We start from the raw sequence: 21,428 nt of genomic DNA on the forward strand, positions 1-21,428 counted from the left end.
TCTCAAGGGCCGTGCTCCCCAAGAAGCTCAACCTGCCTACCCTAGCTGCTAGTTATGATGGTTCAACCGATCCAGGCGAGCACATCGCGCAATACAAGCAACGGATGTGGCAAGCGTCAATCCCTTGGCATTTGGTAGAGGCCTGCATGTGCAAGTCTTTTGGAGCCACGCTCACCGGTCCCGCTCTCAAGTGGCTCGGATCTCTCAGGCCAGGAAGCATTGGCAATTTCTCCACCCTAGTCAATAAGTTCTATGAGAAGTTCGAAGGCAGTTGCAGCCTGGAGAAGCAGACGAGCGACTTATATGGCGTCGTTCAAGGACCAAAGAATCCGTTCGCGATTATCATAATCGCTTTAAAAAAGAGATGATTAGCATTAAAGATCTTGATACTAAGACTGCTATTGAATGTTTCCGGAAAGGATTAATCTTGCGATCGAAGCTATACAAACGTTTGACGAAGTACCCATGCCAGACGTTTGAGGAAGTCAAGTCGCGAGCTTAGCACAGATGAGGTTGGAGGAAGACGATGCATCCTCAACACCATATCCACCGACGCGCACCAGAGACTCCTGCCGATCGGAAGTCTTTCGTCCATAAGAAGAACAATTGGCGAAGCCACCCTTATAGCCGTTCAAACCAGGTAAACAATGTTACTGACGTTGTCGAAAATGCAGGTAACATCGCGAGGACGGAGTCGCCAACCTTCCCTACTCTAGACTCCTACGGATTTTCCGTCGATGTCGGAGGTGTCATGAATGCTTTATCCAAAATTTGAGCACCAGTTCATTGGCCAAAAAAGAGCGACCGACCGGAAGCGCAAAAAGATCAAATAAAGTGGTGTCAGTTCCATCATGACCATGGCCATAAGACGGAGGAGTGCATTGCGTTGCGACGAGAGGTGCGTTCATGCTCAATAAGGGGCATCTTAAGACCTCTTGAGCGACAAAGGTAAAGCTCCTTGGTAGGAATACCCGCAGTCCGACCCTCCTGCGTCCCCACACACGTAAAGGTAATCAACATATTCTGGTGGATCTGATGTATGTGGACTAACGTATTCCGCAGCCAAAAGGCTAGCAAGAGAGGGTACCCCTCGTCCGCCGTTTATAAATCTTGCAGGTCAGCTGAGGAACAGCAAGCTTGAAGCAATGGCGATAACCTTTGACGACGACGACGTCTGCGACGTGGAGCATCACGATGGATTAGTCATATCCCTGACTGTCAGCAACTGCTTGTTAAGCGAGTGTTAGTCGATGGGGGCAGCTCACCAACATCATTTAAAAGCGCCCTCGAAGGTATGGGTTTGTGCGATAAAGATATTACTAAAAAATCTACTGTTTTGGTAGGTTTCAGTGGAGAGGCTCAACATACTGTCGGAGAGATCACACTGCCAATGCTGGCCAAAGGCGTCAACCTGCCAACCAATTCAACGTTGTGGACTGCCGTCAGCGTACAATATCATTCTCGGCACCCATGGATACATAAGATGAAGGTCGTCCCTTCAACCTATCATCAATCGCTGAAGTTTCCTACCAAGTGGGGCGTCCAAGAAATAAAGGGCGAGCAGAAGTCTGCAAGGGAATGCTATAGTTCGTCGCTCAAACCCCCAAAGCGACTATCTAGCAATTAAAGGATGGGTCAGCGCCCGACGCGCCAGCGAGCAGGACGTGGATGAAGTGATGCTCGATCCATCCATCCCCGATCGCTGTCGTTCGAATCGGAGCGACATTGTCCAAGAAATACGAGGTCAGTTAGTTGATTTTTTGAAAACTAACCAAGATTGTTTTGCTTGGTCCCATGAAGATATGACAGGAATCAGTCCCGACGTCATTACGCATAAGCTCAACGTCGACCCGCTCACAAGCCTGTAAAGCAGAAAAGACGCAAGTTCGCCCTGAAAGGAATCAAGTCATCAATGATGAGGTTCAGAAGCTGATCGATACCGGAAAGATCCGCGAGGTCAAGTATCCGGATTGGTTAGCCAACGTCGTGGTGGTCAGCAAAAAGAACGGGAAGTGGAGAGTTTGCATCGACTTCACAGACTTAAACAAAGCATGTCCCAAGGATCCATTCCCTCTCCTCATATAGATGCAATGGTCGACGCGACGGCAGGTCACGAGCTTTTAACGTTCATGGACGCTATTCCGGGTACAACCAAATATTGATGCATCCGGACGACCAGGAAAAGACCGCGTTTGTTACTGATAAAGGTATATATTGTTCAAGGTTATGCCTTTTGGTTTGAAAAATGCAGGTGCCACATATCAGCGACTGATTAACCAAATGTTTAAAGATCAACTGGGTGACACTATGGAAGTGTACATACACGATATGCTCGTCAAATCCAAGCGAGCAGATGATCACATTTAGCATCTGTCGGAAGGTATCGCATGAAATTAAATCCTACTAAGTGCACCTTTGGAGTGTCCGCAGGAAAATTTCTAGGGTACGTCGTGACCAACGAGGAATTGAAGCCACCAAGATCAAATAAAAGCCATCATCAACATTCAGTCCCCACGAAGCGTCAAGGAAGTGCAAAAGTTGAGGTCGCGTAGCTGCGTTAAATCGTTTCATATCCCGGTCATCTGAGAAATGCACCTATTTTATGACGTCCTGAAAAGAACAAGGGCTTCGAGTGGACGCAAAACACAGAAGACGCGCTGCAAAACTTAAAAGCTACTTAGCGTCACCGCCTTATTGTCAAACCAAATATCGGGGAAACGTTGCAGCTCTATCTCGCGTAAGTAAGTGTCCGTCAGCCTGTCCTGACGCGGGAAGCGGAGAGCCAGCAGCTACCAATCTACTATGTCAGTAAGTCTCTGCTAGACCCGGAGACCAGGTATTCTTCATTAAAAAAGCTCATTTTAGCCATAGTCGTAACTGTTAAAAAGCTTAGGCACTATTTCGAAACACATATTGTTGTCATTATGACTAATTATCCTATCAAGTCTGTCTTGCGACACCAGAATTGACAGGTCGCATGAGCAAGTGGGCAATAACACTCAGCGCGTACGATATCCAGTTTCATCCAAGAACCGTTGTCAAGTCACAAGCTTTGGCAGATTTTGTGGCAGACTTTAGCCCAGAGCTAGAAAAGCTTGCAGACGACGAAGTCGCAAGGATTAATCAAGTGAACGACGACTCTTGGATATTGTTTGTTGATGGATCTTCTAATTTTCGTGGTGCAGGTCTAGGCATTGTGCTAAAGTCACCACAAGGGGCAAGATAGTACGAGCCATTTGCTGTGAATTTAGAGCGACGAATAACGAAGCCGAGTACGAGGCGCTCATAGCAGGAATGACGTTAGCAGAGGACATGGGAGCAAAAGCATTGAAAGTCTTCAGCGATTCACTTTGATAGTCAGCCAAGTCAAAGGCGAATTCGCAGCAAAAGACTCTAAAATGGCCATGTATTTAGAAATAGCTCAGAGTAAAAGTAAAGTGTTTAATTCATTTGACATTTTGCAGATACCTAGGGACCAGAATACGCAAGTGGATGCGTTGGCCAATCTCGGATATTCTTTGAGGGATGTTTCGTCTACGTCCGTCCCTATGGTTCATTTGACAAGCCCTGCTATCGCTAGGAGCATCGGAGACGCTGTCACAACGACGTCGAACAGCTTCGAGACAATCAGGGGTCGTCAGTAATCGATAATCTCGCACCTGAGAGCGACCCTGACGCGAGGAAGTAAGTGTCAGTTGGACAAAACCATTTTATGATTTCCTTGCTAACGATGTACCCAACAGATAAGGCGGAAGCACGCAGAATTCGATTCAAGGCGTCGCGATACGTACTCATTCAAGGAGTACTGTTCAAAAAATCTGCCGGGCTCCTACCTACGCTGTTTGGAGAAGGAGCAGTGGGGGCAAGTCCTGAAGGACATGCATGACAGCACTTGTTGAAATCACTCAGGAGGACGCAGCTTATCCAACAGAGTATTGCGCATGGGCTATTATTGGCCAACAATGAGGAATGATGCAATAAGGTATGTCGCCAAATGCATGTTGTCAACGACATGCAGGTATGACGCACAAACCCTGTGAACTTTTGCATCCTACTCTAACACCTTGGCCTTTCATGAAGTGGGGCATGGACATAGTTGGCAAATTACCTCCAGCCCAGGTCAGAAGGTCTTTATGTTGGCACTAACTGACTACTTTTCTAAGTGGATTAAGCAGGTTCTTTTCAACAGGTAGCGATAAGGAAGTGATTTCCTTTATATACACTAACATCATTTGCAGATTTGGCGTCCCGTCCGAGATAGTATGCGACAACGGGTCGCAGTTCATCAGCAACGAGACAAGACGCTTCTGTGATGAATGGGGCATAGCGTTCCTAACTTCAACAACAAGATACCCGCAAAACAATGGACAGGCTGAGTCCAGTAACAAGACGATCATTGACTTTTTGAAGAAGCGACTCGCAGCCAAGAAAGATAAATGGGCGGAGGCGTTGCCTTCCATCTTATGGGCTAACCGCACGACACCGCACACCGCGACTGGACAAACTCCGTTCTCACTAGTCTATGGTTGTGAGGCTGTCCTCCCTTCGGAGGTGAGCATCCCAACTCCGAGATGCAGCCTAGCGACGGAACGACAGAACCGCGATGAATTGATAAACGACCTAGATACCATTGAGGAGTTGCGCGACGCAGCCTTGGTACGCATGGCGGCCCAGCAGCAAATAGTAGCGAGGAGCTTAACAAAAAAACGTCGAAGCCAAATCCTTCATCGAAGGAGACTAGGTCCTAAGGAAAGTATTCTAGAACACACAAGAGGCTAACGGTGGTAAGGTAGGTCAGAAGTGGGAAGGACCATATCAAATTAGTAAAGGTAGGCCATGGAGCCTACCAATTGGTCCGACGTGACGGAAGCTCCGTGCCACGTAGCTGGAATGCCACACACCTCAAACGATACTACTTTTAAAGCTAAGTGATAAGCTTTGTTTTCCCAGTTTTTTTAAAAAAAAAAAAAGAAAAAAAGAAAAAGATACATATATATACATAAAGATATAGATAGATGGTAATGCTATTATATCTGTGTCGCTAGTTGTTAGCGACCATAGTGTTCTCTCACTGGGTATTTGTTGAGTTGCAGGCAAATTGTTCCCGTCCAACTTATTAACGTCCCAACGATTTTCACAAGGCATCAGGCAGATTTGCATTTTGCCACCATGTAAAGTGTTTTGGTCCACTATTGCCTCAGCCGACGTTACGACAGGGGCACAGTCATCTTAAAGTCATAACTGCTGACGACATTTCGTCTATCTCCCTGATGCACACACGTAAGTTTTTATGTATTTCCTATATGTATCCTGAAATCGTTTAGTCCAAACGATACGTCTGAACGACCAATGATGACTTTTATTAAGTCCAAACGATACGTCTGAACGACCAAAGATGGCTTACTGAGCGCCTGACCATCCTCTAGGAACGTCAGAATAACGACTGAAACATATACATGCCATGTAAAACAAAGACATAAGAACAATTTTGCCAAAGTTCAAAAGCATCAACGTAATGGCCACCCCCATAGGTGACCCAAAAAATTTAAAACGATAAATAGTTATGGCCACCCCCGTGGGTGACCCAAAAGTACAGTACAAACGGTCACTCTTTCAAGTGACCTTTAACAAAAGTTTGATTAATCTTTAGATAAGAGGGTGATGATATAAAGGGCCTAAAAATTAAACGGCAGGGACCTCTTTAGCTTCCTTCTACTCGGACGCTTCAGCTGGCAAGACAGTAGTTGGAGCCTCCTTCTCGGTTTCGGGGTCGGGGGGCACATCAGAAACCCAGCACAAGACGGGGCGTTTTCATCAACTTTTGATGAAGAGTCCGCCGTCGCGGCCAAGTCCTCTTCGTCCATCAAATCCTTCATGGATCCCATGAACTGGAGGTACAGGTCAATGTCCTTCTGTGGCGTCCACAATGCCGTCTTCTTCATTAAAAACTGATACATCAGCTTAGCCTTGACCCTAGTTGTCACCTCAGCATCGAGCATGTCCAGCTTGTTCTTCTGTGCGTCGACGCTCGCCTGGAGCGTCGTGATTTCGTGACGAGAAGACTCCTCCAACTTAATCTCCCTCTGCCTTATCTCTTCCAGCTCCTCCGCATTCTTCTGTAATGTTTTTTCATGTCCTCCATGGCCTTCTTGCAAGACGACCTCATCGCTTTTGGACTTCGCGTCCAATTCAGCCTTCTCCATTCTCTTCTTCATGGTCAGATGACCCTTCAGCAGAGAGGAGATCTCCCTCTTAGCCATTAGGAGATGTTGAGAAGACTGCACAAAAAGACATGATACGCGTCACTTAGAGAATCACAAGTTATTGTCATAATGAGCATAATGCATAAAAAAAAACCAGGGGTCTATACCTGAAATAGGAGCTCCAGTCCATCTGACATCATGCGAGGAAGAGTATGTTCCTTGATCCTCTCCACTGCGCTAGGAAAAAGGAACCTGTCCGCTTCAGGCCATATGGACCGTTCCAACGACATGAAGTCATTGGGGACGGTCACGGAATAGGAAGGACCACTTTTGTCTGGGAGAGCTAGGAAGTAAGTCTTATGCGTCTTAGACGCGACGTCCAGCTCGTCGTCCAAGTGAACGACAACCGCTGTATCCTTCTTAGACGACGCTGACGCAGCGTCAGTAGAGGACTCCCTCTTGCGTTTGCGCAGCATTTCAGCCAGCGCCTGCCCGTCCAGACTCCCCCTAGGACGCGATTGAGATGAACCTGTCCGGAAGTGATTAATTCGTTAGTATAAAACCTTCCCTGATAGATTCCTACCCCAAAGAATAAAAAGAAGAAGAGGAATTTAAATTAGATAGACTAACCAGAAGCCATAGATGAACAACTATCTTGAGAAGCAAAAAGAACCCTTCTGAACTGCCTGTCCTCCTCTGACACCTTCAGAAACTTGTCACAGAGACTCTGAGACTCGTCGCGATGCGACAGTAGTTTTGGGTTAAGACCTGCAGTAGAAACGATGTAAGAGTGGTGTTAACGACACGTCACAACTTAGAAAGACTAAAATTAAACACACCTTCGGTATTCCAGCCGCCAACCAGACACGTCTCGGCTTCCCCTAGCGACGATCTCTTCATAAACACAAACCTGTTTTTTCAACCTCTGTCATTTGACTGTATCCCCCCGACCAGAGGCTCTAACCTCGCCTTTGCATGCAAGACTATCCTATTTTTCTTTTTGACCCTAATTTCATAATGTAACAGCAAGTCGTGCAGAGTGAAGGCCTCGTCCCACGACGCCGTCACCCTGTCGATGACGCTCAGGATCCTCCAGACTTGGGGCATAATCTGCCTTGGGCTGATTTGGTAAATCTGCATCAGATCCCTTGCCAGGGGGGTGAAGGGAAGTCTAAGACCTATTTTGAAAGGATATTCATAGAGCACTACCCATTTTTGGGGACACGACGCTGGGGGTTCGTGAGGATCAGCATTTCTAATGACAGTACTCTTTGGCAAATTTCCTAAGTCTAAAAACCTTAAAAGATCCTCTTCTGACATCGTTGACAGTTCATCCTCATTTTCTACCCTTAGTTCTACATCTTTCTCTTTCCCTTTCGATTTCTCTTGGTTTTTTACAAAAGTCCTAATGCTGCGTCTACTAGGTGCCATGAGAACAGTAGAGGAAGAGAAAGTAGAGCGAATCAAAGGAAAAAACGAACGAAAAAGTGCGAAATTACCTGGTGTCAGCGATCGGTTTTCCGATGAAGAGAATAAGGGAAGTTATGGAAGTTGCCTTACTTAAAGAGAGAGAAAGATTTGATGAAGTTAGAGTAAAAGTTGCGATTTTTTAGCCGCTTAAGTTATTTATGCCAACAGCGAGTAATCATGACAATCGTGTCAACGGCTATAATTAAAACGGCTATTTAAAAACAAAACTACCTTTTGTATTTTGAGACTCTTGGACTACCAAAAATAACCGCTCAAAACAGATCTCCTTTCCTTCCATGCGTCTCTTTGGGAATCTTTTTTTCCGTAAATTGACAAGGGCGAGATTTCTTGCGATTTGTGATATCTTAATGACTTGAGTAGAATTTCATTTGATTCATTTTTTAACAATTGTCTCATGGGCTTTGTGCCACCCCAATTCAACAATTGGGGGCAAACTGTTATGGCTGAATTTTTTGACAGGGTGACACTGACGCGATGCCTCAATGACGTGATACCATCTGACGTGATGACAAAGCAAATGCAACCCGAAGACACAGTGAAGGATGCAAGATTGAGAGCAGGGCATTGAATGTTAACGGTCCAGCCAAATAAGGAAAGAGTATTATAAGCCATAAATTTAGCCGTTAAATGGGACAGCATTAAGACGTTGGAGCGTGAGCATAGAAAATCTCCCATGATTAAAGCGTGAAATTAATGTAATAATTAGTGATTTCATTTTTGTATTCGTTGGGAAAAAGCCAAGGACAAAAAAAAGGTATATAAAAGGGAGAGAGAGGTCATTGACAGGTTTTTTTACGCAATACTATTAGAAGAACATTAGAGAGAACTAAGCATTCTTGTAAACGACGGACATTCGCAAAGAAAGATAGTGAACTATATTAGTTTGGTGGATCTCCAACCACCCGCGGTTTTTTACCCACCTTCATTGGGGTTTTCCGCGTCACCACTTTTGTGTGTTCATCCCCTTTGATCCCTCTTAGCATACTTTTGTCGCATTGTCTTTAACATCATCTGGTTGACACGTCTCATAAACTTTGATTTCGTGGTAAGTGACAAATTTTAGCATAAACATCAGGATCTTCACCAACACCAAGTCCAAGGGGAATCGTCACCCAAACTCGAGATGGTGGGCATATATAGCCACGTGCCCTGCCGGACAGTCAACCACCTTTGATCCCTCAGCCGGGATGACCAAATTGTACTCAGGTGGGAACCCATACAGCTCCTTCGTCACCTTGCAGTAATCTAACTCCAAAGCCGACGCCCGCCAGCCTTTGCAGATGACAGTATTCTTAGGCCCATGGCTATAGTCTAGACTCTAGAGGCAGCCATATCCCAGAGTGAAGGACGTCATCCCGGGCAGGAATAGGTTCGGGAAGAGAGGAGGAAGGCATACTGGAACTCTCGCCTATATCAATTTGGCGGGGACGGGAATTCTGGTCCCGGCCAGAAGTAGAGGGGGGGCATCGGTCTCCATGCTGGTGTTAGAGTCACTATCAGAACCTAAATTGACAACAGGAGGAGGATGAGAAGGAGCCGACTCATGGGCAAGACGATCAAAAACACTGGTGTCGGTCACGACCCCAGCATCAGCCAAACTCTCCAACCAGACATGCTCTTTCAAAGGCTGGATGTCTAGGCGAGGAACAGCTTCAGGAGGAGGGTGCCTAAGGGTCCTACAGGCAATAATTTGATGTCTCTGTTCCTTAAGTGTTCGATTATCCCCACTCATCCTAGCGGTCAAGAATTGGGAAGTTAAGCTTGTTCGTTCAGGAGAAGAACGGTCATTCAAAAATTTAGATCTAAGTTCTCTGTTCTTGTCGGCCGGAAGAGGAAGGTCACTTAAAAGACGAGTCCTCCCATCTCGGGGGCTAGAATCTGACGAACTAAGTCCGCCATCAAAGGAAGGGGAAGAGGGTTCATTCTCAATCATAAAGTTATTACCTAGAGAATTTTGACTATCTGACTGGCCCCACATGATCTCAAGGAAGAAAAAAGAGCAAAAAACTAAAAAGTTATGAGAAAGGGTACCTGAGTAAAAACTCGCGTGAAGGATTAGATTCCCGAAAAGTACCCAAAAGCGTTCTTCAAGCAAGTACTCGCCGGAAAAAATGTCACAACAGAGCCAAAGAAACTCCCAAAAGCAAGCCCAGGGGAAGCGTCGAAGGATACAAGAATTTTTCCAGTAAATAAGAAAGAAACGAAGAAAAGTAACAATCTTTAGTAGTTTTAGAGTAAAAGAAACGTTCTTTGCTCACTGAACAGTAAGTCTGAAGTTCGTAGAAAAGCAAAGAAAACCAGAGAAAATGTCTGAAGGAAGGAGAAGAAGTTGAGTAAAAGTGAAAAGAAAAAAGGGATTTCGCTTTTAAGTATTGGAATAAATGGTCAAGATTGAAACCGTATCAATTGTCCTCACAGATCAGCGACAAGTGTCGCCTACACAGAACACCCTAATAAAAACAAAGGAAAAAACGAGTGGGATTCCAGAAAAAACAACGATTACGCTTTTTGAAATCAACAATTCACCCCAGGGAAACACGTGGCAACATCTAAAGCCTGATCAAAGGAAGATGCCAAATTCGCCCACGTCATCACAACATCCAGGTAATGTATTTTTACTCAAGATGTTGTGTATAAAAGAGCTGTCCATATTAATGGTCTTCAATCGAGGCGTGACAAGAAGAATGCTGTATTGGGTGAGAAAGAAAAGGACTTCAATGCTGGAGGAAATCAAGTGACTTTAAGAAGAATAGAAATGGGAATGAGAATTTTATGAATTTTATAAATATATTTTAGAGTACATATATATATATTTAAATAATTAATTTCTTAATGTGTTGACTATTTTAAAGTCAAAAGGACTATTTAATGTTTTAAACAATAAAGTATTTTATTTAGCCATACTTTAAAAATTATTTATAATTAAACTAGAGGAGTTGAAGTAAAAGGATTTTACTATTAGGTTAGAAGAGTCCAAGCCTTATAGTTTTTCATATGAGCATCTTCATTAAACTAACCCATCAAAACCCAACTCACTATTTACCCTAATGGGGAAACTATAAATACTCATTCAATAAACACTATTGCCACATTGAAAACTCACCCTAAATTTTCTTCCTCTTTTCTTTCTGTCTCTCACGCCATTCTTTCCTCTCCTCTCTCCACCGGCTTTTCTTCCTCTCTCCTTCGTTTCTCGACTGCCACCGCCAGACGACGACTGTCGTCGCCGCCATCTCCTACAGTCGACATTACATCCCCCTCAACGCGTGTCTTTTCTTTCCTTCTTCTTGGTTTATTTCTTCATCCTCTATTTTATTTAATGTTAAGTTTATGTTTTTAAGGATTGATTTAATGTTTTCATGATTAAAGTTTATAGTTTGATGATTCAAATATAAATTTTCGATTATGTAATTTATATAGTGAAGTAATTAAATTTCAGATTTATTTATTATGTTTAAACTAATTAAGATTTTAAATATCAAAGTATGAATTTTTAGGGTTTTAAGAGTTGAAAAATCATGGTACTATATTATAGCTTATGAAATTGAATACTCTTATGATTATGATTATATTTAAGCATGTTTTAAAGGGTTTTAAACATATTATAAATTGCTGGAATTTTTATTACAATGCTTGTGATGGAGTTTTGATTGTCAAAGTACGGGGTTTTGAGAGTTTGATGGCTAGTATAGTGATACTATACTAGGAGACATTAATAATTGAAGTTTTAATGATGAAAAATGATTTTAAACACTTTTAAAGAGGGTTTAGAATATTTTAAAGTTGCTGGTATTTTATTTGAGGATTGATTAGTGGTTGTATTAGTATTTGGTAGGCGGAGAGTTCTCTTTAGGCGACTTCTAAGGTTGTTAAAGTCGCCTCGCATATTGTCTACACGAGGTATTACTACAAATATGGGCAAAGTGACCACCCATAAGAGACCACTTTGATGGTATAAGTGATTATTTAGCAAAAAATACCTAGTTTCTTAGACAAGAGGTCTCTTATAGTACGATAAAAAGACCTCCTTTTTAGACATGTGGTCTTTTTGCACATCCTTAAAATCACAAATATTAAAGAAACCACTTATTTTTGTTAAGTGGTTATTTTTAGTTTATATCCTTTTAGAGAAAATATCGATTCCTAAAATATATATTAACGGGTATAATGATGAATTGTAAATTGAAGAGAAAAAAAGGCACCTGAATTTTTTAAACAAGGAAATGAGGAATAAACTTATTCCAATTTTTAAGTTTAAAGTTATATTTGGCCAAATTAAGAAATAAAATCAATATACTCTTGTAACTATCTTTTGTCAGTTTAATGTGAATGAAACAAAACTACTTCACCTAAAAAATCTCTCTCTGCCTCATCACCTCTCAAACCCCATTTTTCTCGCACCTCCCCGACTCTTTCTTTCGCTCCCCTCGCTGGTAATTGCCGAATCTCGCCGGAGCTCTGTTGATGTTGCGGTTGTTGATGTGGTTGGTGTGCTATTGCCCCTGTCGGTCTTGCCTGCGCTGCCGTCGTCGCCGCCTCGATTTCCTGGTGGTTCACAAAGTACCGAAGGTACCAACCTTCTTTTGTGGTCGCTGTGGTTGGTCTGCGCTGCCGTCGTCGCCGCCTCGATTTGTTGTTTCTTTTTTCATTATGAGTAAAATCAACATTGATTATGGTTTGATTTAACCAATTTCATTCGTCGGTGAAGCATTTCATATTACTATGTTTTCATTAATGACGTACTGTGTAATGTAGTGTTGAAATGATATATCTTCATTGAATTTGGTTCTTTTGATTTGTGATTTATGAGTTGGTATGTGATTATGATTTGATTGTGCAGGACTCATGCCCAATAGTGAAAAACATACTTTTGCTTGATTTAGAAGGGAAAAGGGTAGCTGTAAAGTATTATTCCGATGATTGGTCCACGAATGGGGGGAAATTGGCGTATGAGAAATTCGTGTTTACTAAAAACCAGAGGTACCATATGATTGAGGTTTTGTTGCACCAGTGGTATATAATAATGTTTTTGAATGTTGTTTAAAGAATTTTGTTTTTTTAGTGATTATTGATGTCTTAGATTTGCATACGTTGTAATGACTTATGAAGGCGTCGGTATCATAAGCAATTTATAGATTTGTGGGATTTGTTTGGGTGTGTGATATTGCTGTGTAGTTTTGTTTAAAAGCTCATGCAGTTAAAGATATCATTGAGACATTTATCATTAAGGTTTAGAATTGTATGGTCTTCTAGGTAATGATGATAGAACGAAAAATGTTGGGTTATCTGATCTTCAGCATAGGACTTTGCTGCATTTGAAGTGCATAATCTATTGCTAGAGAGTAGAGACAGTAAATTTTACCCATTAAAGCAATAAAATTACATCAACAAATCACACTGTGTCCACCCAAAATATATAAAAATGGCTGAAAGACACTGAAGTAAGGGATAAGATAGTGCAAAGGTCGCTCTTGTTTACTGCTTTGAGGATTAATTCTGATGGATGCAGCTATATCAGTTTTGGGAAGAGGTGGTGGCAATGCTCCTATAATTGCCACCGCCACTAGTGCAGCTCAGGCAGCATTTTGTAATTTGGGAAGAGGTGATTTTATAATTTGTTGTTTTTTTTTTTAAGGAAAAGGGAAACAACTTAAATTAACATGTGGCTAAGCCACCCAAAATTACAACAAAGAGGAAAACCACATAAAATAACACCACCCAGCCAAAACAACTACACCAGCCACCCCAGGAAATACCAACACAGCAAGACAAAAAAGAACCATACAATCTATTCCACCGACACCAGACACGACAACCAAACTTAACTAGAGGAGCTAGGTACATACTCCAGATCTTTCAAATACACCTCCTTAACATGCTCCGGAATGAGCACAAAAACCACCCTACTGTCTTTCTGCACCACTGCGGAAGAGGCGAGGCCATGAGCCACTTTGTTAGCATCTCTCCTGGAATGGGAAAACTCCACACACCAGTCTCTGGCGATCAGGATGTTAATGTCACTTAGGACAACCCCCAGCGGATGATTAGCCACATCAGAGTGTTTAGAAAGGAGGTTAATAACCCCCAAGGCGTCACACTCAACTTCCACTTTAGGATAGCAGCAATCCCAGGCAATCTGAAGACCTTCTCTAACAGCCAAGAGCTCAGCAGCTTCTGGGGAGCTAGCTTCCATCTTCTTAGCGAAACCAAATTCCCATTTTCCTTTGTTATCTCTGAAAACACCTCCTATACCTGCCACCACCCATTCTTGCTTCCAAGCTGCATCCACATTAAGCTTCAAGAATCCCAATTTTGGCGGCTTCCAATGAATCTGAGACCTCCCTTGAGCAGTTTGCTTTACCGTAACCTGAAAGGCTTTAGAGTTAGTAACCAGGTCTGCTCTCACCCTATTCAGGAGATGCCTGGGGTGAGAGACAGCAGCATCAAAGACAGCCCTATTTCTAGAGCACCAAATGTGCCAAATGGCAGTGGCAAAGAGAAGCTTCCACGTAGCCTCTTGACTTAAATTCAAATTAAGCCAACCATCCCAGTCAAGACAAAAGAAGGAGTGAGCAATAACAGGGGGCATAATAGGGGAAAGGTCAGACCAAATAATACTGGGGATTCTACAGTCTCGAAACAAATGAAAAAGAGACTCACTAGCTTGACCACATTGAACACACACAACATCAAAATTAGGAATACGGTTAGCCAAGAAAACAGCAGTAGGGATGATTTTGTGCAAAAGGTTCCAAAACAACAGCTTGTAATTAAACGGGGCACTCAAACGCCACATCTGACTCCAAGTGTTCCTCTGCCCCTGCGAAACACTAGGACCACCTTGCATTCTATACGCAGACCTGACACTAAAGTTCCCATTCCTCTCCCAAGCCCAGATATAAACGTCCTTCTCCATGTCGAAAAAGGGGAGAGGAGTACGCAGGATACTCCTACAATACTCATCAGGGATCAGTTCCTGAATTTCACCAATATCCCACTTCCCATTTTTAATAATATTGCTCACCCTCCAATGTAAAATGGAATCTGACACTCTACTTACAGCAACTTTTATAAGAGGTGCCTCCCCAACCCACCAATCAAGCCAAAGCGAAGTACCACACCCATCACCAATTCTTTTTTTTAAACCTTTCTCCAGAATCTCTCGTCCTCTAACAATATCTTTCCAGATAGAGGAGTGGTGATTCTTAGCCTGAGCATTTAAGAAGGAGCCCCTATTCCAGTAACGAGCCTTCATAAGTTTCACCCAAAGTTTATCTTCATTTTTAAGAATAGCCCAGCCCAATTTAGCCATGAAGGCCAAATTCCAGCTATGGATCTTCCTACACCCCAGCCCTCCATCCCTGGTAGGACTACACACCACATCCCAGGAAATTCTGGCGAGGTAGTGAGTTTTATCAACCTTGTTCCACAGAAAACGTCTACACTCCTTCTCGATCTCCTTAGTGACCGCAATAGGCAGAAGAGCCGTTTGCATGCCATACACCGGAAACGACGTGACAACCGACTTGACCAAAGTACATCTACCAGCCAGGTTAAGAAAATTGGTTTGCCAGCCTCTAATTGAATTCTTTACTTTCTCAAGAAGGGTCCCATAGTCAGCTCTTCTCAACTTGTTTGGGATAATGGGTATACCCAGATATTTCCCAAAGCTTGTAGCCCCTCTAATCCCTATAGTAGCCGCCAAAATACGTCTTCTTTGGTGCTGCATCTTAGGAGGAAAAATCACCGTAGACTTACCAACATTAATCCTTAAACCCGAAAGCTCACCAAACTCATCCAAGACCTTCTTTATCACTTCCCCATTGTCCTGGGAAGCCTGACCAAAGAGCAGGACATCATCCGCATAAAAAATATGCGAGATATTAACCTCCTCCCCCATCCTAATAGGCTTCCACTCACCTCGCACAACACTCTCCTCAATCGCTCTAGAAAGCCTTTCCATGCACAGCACGAAGATGTAAGGGGACAAAGGGTCCCCTTGTCTGATACCCCGGGAAGGACAAAAGGAAGAAGTGACTTCACCATTCCAAATAACCGAAATCTCAGGCGAGCAAATACAATCCATGATCAAGTTCACAAGCTCATTGGGAAAATTAAAGCCCAGCAAAGTATCTTTGATAAAACCCCATTCCAAACTATCATAGGCTTTAGAAAGGTCAACCTTAATAGCCATGACATTCTTATTCTTGCCACATTTCTTAAAAAAATGCGCCATTTCCTTAGCAATAATAACATTCTCATGAATAACTCTTCCCGGGATGAAACTAGTTTGGGAGGGGTGGATGAGATTATTTAAAAGAGGCTTGATGCGATTAGCAATCACTTTGGTAAGGATTTTATAGATGGTATTGCAGAGCCCAATGGGTCTAAAATCCTTACACTCAGACGGCGGGTCAACTTTCGGAATAAGGGCCAGGAACGAATTATTAATGCCCTTAGGGATCCGACCACTAACAAAAGCCTTAGAGACTAAGGTCACAACACATGGGCCAACCTGCTTCCAGAACTTTTTAAAGAAAATAGCTTGGATCCCATCCGGCCCAGGGCACTTCATGGGAGCCATTTGTGCAATGGCAGTAGACACCTCCCCTTCCTCAATCTTCAAAGCCATCCTATGATAATCCTCATCCAACACTCGAACCAGGCTTTGAAACTGCCCCTCCCTTCGTTCCTCATAGTGAGAGGTGGTAAAAATCTGGTTGAAGTGATCAACCATCATCTTTTTTAAAACTTCCCCACTCGTGATCCACTCCCCACTTTGGCCTTTCAAACAAACTATTTTCTTGCGACAATTCCTAACCTTAGCAAGGGTATGGAAATATTTAGAGTTCATGTCACCCATTTTAGCTCTCTCCACACCAGCCTTCTGAGCCAAAAGAACCCTTTCCTGAAACACAACATTATTGTACTCCACTAATAAATCCTTCTCCAGGTTAATCAAGAAAGTGGAGTTGTTCCTAGAAAGGGCCGACTGAATACCACCCAACCTAGCTAGTAATCTTTTCTTTTTAAGATCCACCCTACCAAAAGTATACCTACTCCAGTGTTTAACATTGCAAAGGAAATCCTTCCTGGCATCTAGAAAAGCTATGTTACCATCCCCCCAAGCCTTCTTCATCACATTTTCAAAATCCTGGTGGTACACCCAGGCCTCTTTACAACGAAAAGGGAAGGCATAAGACGTAGGGCGATCCTCAAAAATAACAAGAATAGGGCAATGATCAGAAAAAATCCGGGGAAGATGGATTACCTTAGAATTAGGAAAAACATCAAGCCAATCAGCATTGGCGAGAGCTCTGTCCAGGCGTTCTCTAATGAGGTCATTGCCATCCCTGCCATTGGTCCAGGTGTAGCTCGGACCTTGATACCCAAGATCAATGAGCGCGTTAGCATTCATCCAGTTCTTACAATCTTGAGCCTGAGACGAGTTCACATTTCTGCCACCCCATTTTTCCGACGCACTCAAAACCTCGTTCAGATCTCCCGCCACCAGCCAAGGAGTCCCCTTCGGAGGAGAGTCATGAGTAAGGTCAACCCAGTATTTCTTCCTATCAGTCGCAATACTTGGTGCATGCATGCCAGTAATAAGGACCTCAGGAATGCTAGGGCTAAGCTTAAAAAGAGCATGGAAATGATTCGGCTTATAATCAGCATATTGAACAAGAGTGATGTCATTTTTCCAAAGCAACCAAATGCCTCCCCTTCTTCCAAAGGAGGGGATAATTCTGAAGTTTCGAAAGCCTAACCTAGCAGCAGCCTGGTCCGCACGAAGGCTAGAACACTTGGTCTCCAAGATGATCAGAATATCCGGCTTGTGCACCTTCACCATATCTAGGGCATGCCAAAGAAAAAACTTACTATTGGCCCCTCTAACATTCCAAATAACAGCCTTCATGTTAAGCGAGTTTTGAACCCTCCCCCTCCCGTTCTCCGAGCTCGTCTCCTCCTGACGCAGGCGCTTCTTGGGTGGCAACATATCCGACCCCACTGCTCCCTTCTCCATGCTCAGCTTCACCGGAATCATCAGTGCCCAGATCTCCGGAGGAGACGCTGGTGTTCTGTAAAATTCCAATTCTAACTGGAACAGATCGAGCATTTCCTCTAGTATTACGACTGACATAAGGTTTTGCGGCTTCGAAATTTCTACCTCTTGACTTTCGGACTTTAAGAGAAAAACTGGGAGATTTTTTCGCGGTGCCTGAAGCCGTGGTTCCGGGCCGAAGTCGAAAATCCATGGCTCGGATATCCGGTGGTGTTGATACATCATAAGGTGTCTCAAGTGAAAGTGAAGTTCCAGAGACTTCTCCTGGGTCAAAGGTTTGGCCAGAAATTTCCACAGCAGTGGAGTTGGGAATGTTGGGAACAAGCTTTGAGTTAAAGGAGGAGGTACCGGTGTGAGGAACCGAGATGGCTCCATCGGAGATTTTTTCCGGGGCCCTTGATGCACATGCAGAGCTAAAGGCAGGTTTTGATTTCCTTCCATAACTTTCATGCAGAGGGGGAGAGGATGAAGATAAAATAGGTTGCTTAATAGTTGAATTCCGAGAATTTAAATCAGTTGGAAGAGGAATAGACGTAGCTTTGCCATGCAAATTATTATCCTTTGGAGAGCCCACCTCCCTTTTTCTCTCACCAATCCGCTCCGCCGCAATCTCGTTAATTCCAAAAAAACCTGCCACTTTTGTATTTATTCCATATATGTCATCATTGCTTCTTTCTAACTCCTCATTTACTTCTTTGTCTTCCCCTGTCCTATTTAAATTTTCCCATTTATTAACATCCACTATCACTCTCTCTCCACTTCCCCGGACCCCACTTCCTTCCTTTATGTTTTTTTCTTTTAAAACTCGATTCTTCTCTTGATTATATTTCCCCATTCCTTTCCTCACTTCTCTAAGATTATTATTTTTCTTCCTTCCACTTGTCACAACAATCCAAGGGCCATAATTCTCCTGATTCTCCTGAACCGCATCTTTTCCCATATCTTTTGAGCTACTGTCCAAACTTTTCCATTGCTCCTTGTCTTCTGAAACCCTGATTCTAACTGACCCACTTGGGTCTGACACGATCCTAGCTGCTTGATACGAACTACTTTCAGCTGATTCTTTCATGGCGGCCTTCCCCTTCTGTCTCCTACCTTCTTCCTGGACCTTATTATCTTCTCGGGTATTACAGATGTCCCTTCTATGGCCTATCTTGCCACATTCAAAGCACACCAGAGATAAATTTTCATACTCAACAGCTTGCCAAGCTTTACCAACCCAAACTTTAGTGATCAAAGGGATCGCCAAATCAACCTCAATGCAAACTCGAGCATATCTTCCTCTAACAGCATTATCCGTGGCGTAGTCCACCTTAATTGGTCTCCCAACTTTCGCAGCTATCATGAATAAGGCCTCCTTGTCATAGTATTCCATGGGGAGTTCAGGAAATCTAATCCAGATCGAAATTTTATCAAACCCAGATTCAGAAGGTCTAAAATCCGGCTTCCAGCGGGACAACATAAGATAGTGATTCATAATGAACCATGGGCCACCATACAAGGCCCTTTCCAGATCCTCCCTGTTATTGAACCTAAATAAGAAGACATCGTTTCCCAAGTCAATAACTTCTACTCGATCTTGAGTCTTCCACATTCTACGAACTCTATCATTCATAAAATTTCTGTTAATAGACATTCCTAGGACCTTTCCCATCAAAGCATTACGCCATGGTTCCCTTAACTTACTGAGAGTTTCCTTGGGGAAGGTTACAGCCAGAGCATCACTCGGTATGGGAATATCTTCATCTTCCCATTCACGGGCATTAAAGACAACATTCTTTGCTTCTTTAAACCACTGTGAAGATCCTGCCACCGCATCTCGAAATGAGACCATAGTTTTTGGTGGTTCAGGCTCCCATTTGAAGGATTCCGCCATTTCTTGACCCTCAGTTGGCTCTTGCTCATTAGCCAGCTGCCCCTCCTCCTTCTGCAGATTCACACTAACTACTTCACAATCCATCTCTTCAATATTACCTTGGGGACCCAGAGCTTTCAAACCATGCACTAGATCCATGTCCATTCTAGACTCATCTAAAATCCTTGGCCTATTTTGATCATCCTTGCTAGTCGGCTCCCGGAGCCCCTGCACCATTAGCACAGAGGTAGAAACCTCCGATGACCACACTAATAAGGAAGGATAAAATAGTCAAGGAAAGAAACAAAATATTTTCGAGAGAAAATTCTAGAGAGAGAAAAATCTTAGCAATTATTTTGACTCATTAGATGATATTATGGAACAAAGTTAGTAAATTTTAATTTGAAGTAGCATTTTTTGTCCTTTTTGGTTGTATTCTATTTTTAATGCATAGATTTTGTGCTTTTCAGTACTTGGCAGAGCTCATACTCACAAGCATAAACAAGCTGGAGGAGGAGGAATTTTGAGATAACATAGATTTTTATTAGGAAGTGTAATTGATCTACATCGTTTTTGGTCTTTGAAACTTTTGTGTATATTGATTGAAATTTTGAGAGCTATATTCTTAAGTTTATGCACATGAATTAGGAACATGCCTAGGTGCTCTATTATTTTTTTATATTGATATGCATGTGATTTTGTAGTGAATAATATTCAATGAATGAAAAGGTTATGCCAATTATAAAGTCATCTGAATTATCTCAATACAAGTGCCTAGATGTTCTATATATATGTAAATCACTTGTATATTATGAAAGACGCGCATTGAGCAGGTGAAACAGATTGGAGAAAACGTATAATAATATTGAAATATTGCTTTTTTTTTTTAAAAAAAAAAAGGGTTAAAGAGACCACATTTTCCTTTCACGTGGTGTTTCTAGGAATGATTAAAAAGATCACCTATATATTAAAAATGATTTCTTTGTAAGATAAAAAAGACCACCTATCTGTAAAATGTGGTGCCTTATCCTTCTTCTTTTTTTCCTATTTAAATTCATAAATAACCACTTATTTTAAGAAAGTGGTCTCTTCTATTAAATTAAGAAACCACATGCAATAAGTGGTTATTTATCCTGAGAGACCTGTGAGCTGAAGATCACCTCTCATGTGGTCTCTAAATGAGATTTTAGGGGGTCTCTTTAGGATTCTTTGTAGTAGTGTATATATGTTCATAACTATGTGTTGGTTGGATTAGTATCATGTCCTAAGCACGGGATTGATGTAGAATCATGTATAGGAAACTATTTATAGTTCATATATGATTTATATTCAAGTGGAATTGCATGTTTGATGTCGTTGTGAGAATCATGTTGACTATATATGATGATTATGTTATGTTTGTATGGATGATTGACGCAAGCATATGTGATTCAGAACTTTCTTTTATGGGTTTTTCTACATCGTACCATGTGTTTTACGAAATTCTATATTGTACCCAACTTTTTTGAAATTTCCACGTTGTACCCCTAAGATTTCTTAACGTTACACACAATATCATTATATACGATATCAAACAGTAGATTTTGGAACGTTCTTACCATGTGGGCATAGAGTAGGATTTTTTAGCCTTACTAGTTGACTGAGATTTGGGATAAAATATGATAAATTGAAGACTAAATGAGGTTTGGAGTAGGATTTTCTATTAGTAAGGGTATTTTGTGTGACGTTTAGAAAGTTTATGGGTACAATGTGGATAGTTCAAAAAGGCTGGGTACAACGTAAAATTTTGAAAAACGCAGGGCACTACGTAGAAAAA

At 42.4% G+C, this 21,428-nt stretch overlaps 1 long non-coding RNA gene across 1 annotated transcript; it reads left to right on the forward strand.

The window, feature by feature from the left end:
* The first annotated feature begins 11,979 nt into the window (after positions 1-11,979).
* LOC125491898 (uncharacterized) lies at positions 11,980-20,362 on the forward strand. Its single transcript, XR_007268471.2, has 3 exons — positions 11,980-12,263; positions 12,535-12,674; positions 20,083-20,362. It is a non-coding gene; the product is annotated as an uncharacterized LOC125491898 (long non-coding RNA).
* The last annotated feature ends 1,066 nt before the right edge of the window (positions 20,363-21,428 follow it).

The sequence above is a fragment of the Beta vulgaris genome, chromosome 1 (assembly GCF_026745355.1).
Source record: "Beta vulgaris subsp. vulgaris cultivar EL10 chromosome 1, EL10.2, whole genome shotgun sequence".
Lineage (NCBI taxonomy): Eukaryota > Viridiplantae > Streptophyta > Magnoliopsida > Caryophyllales > Amaranthaceae > Beta > Beta vulgaris.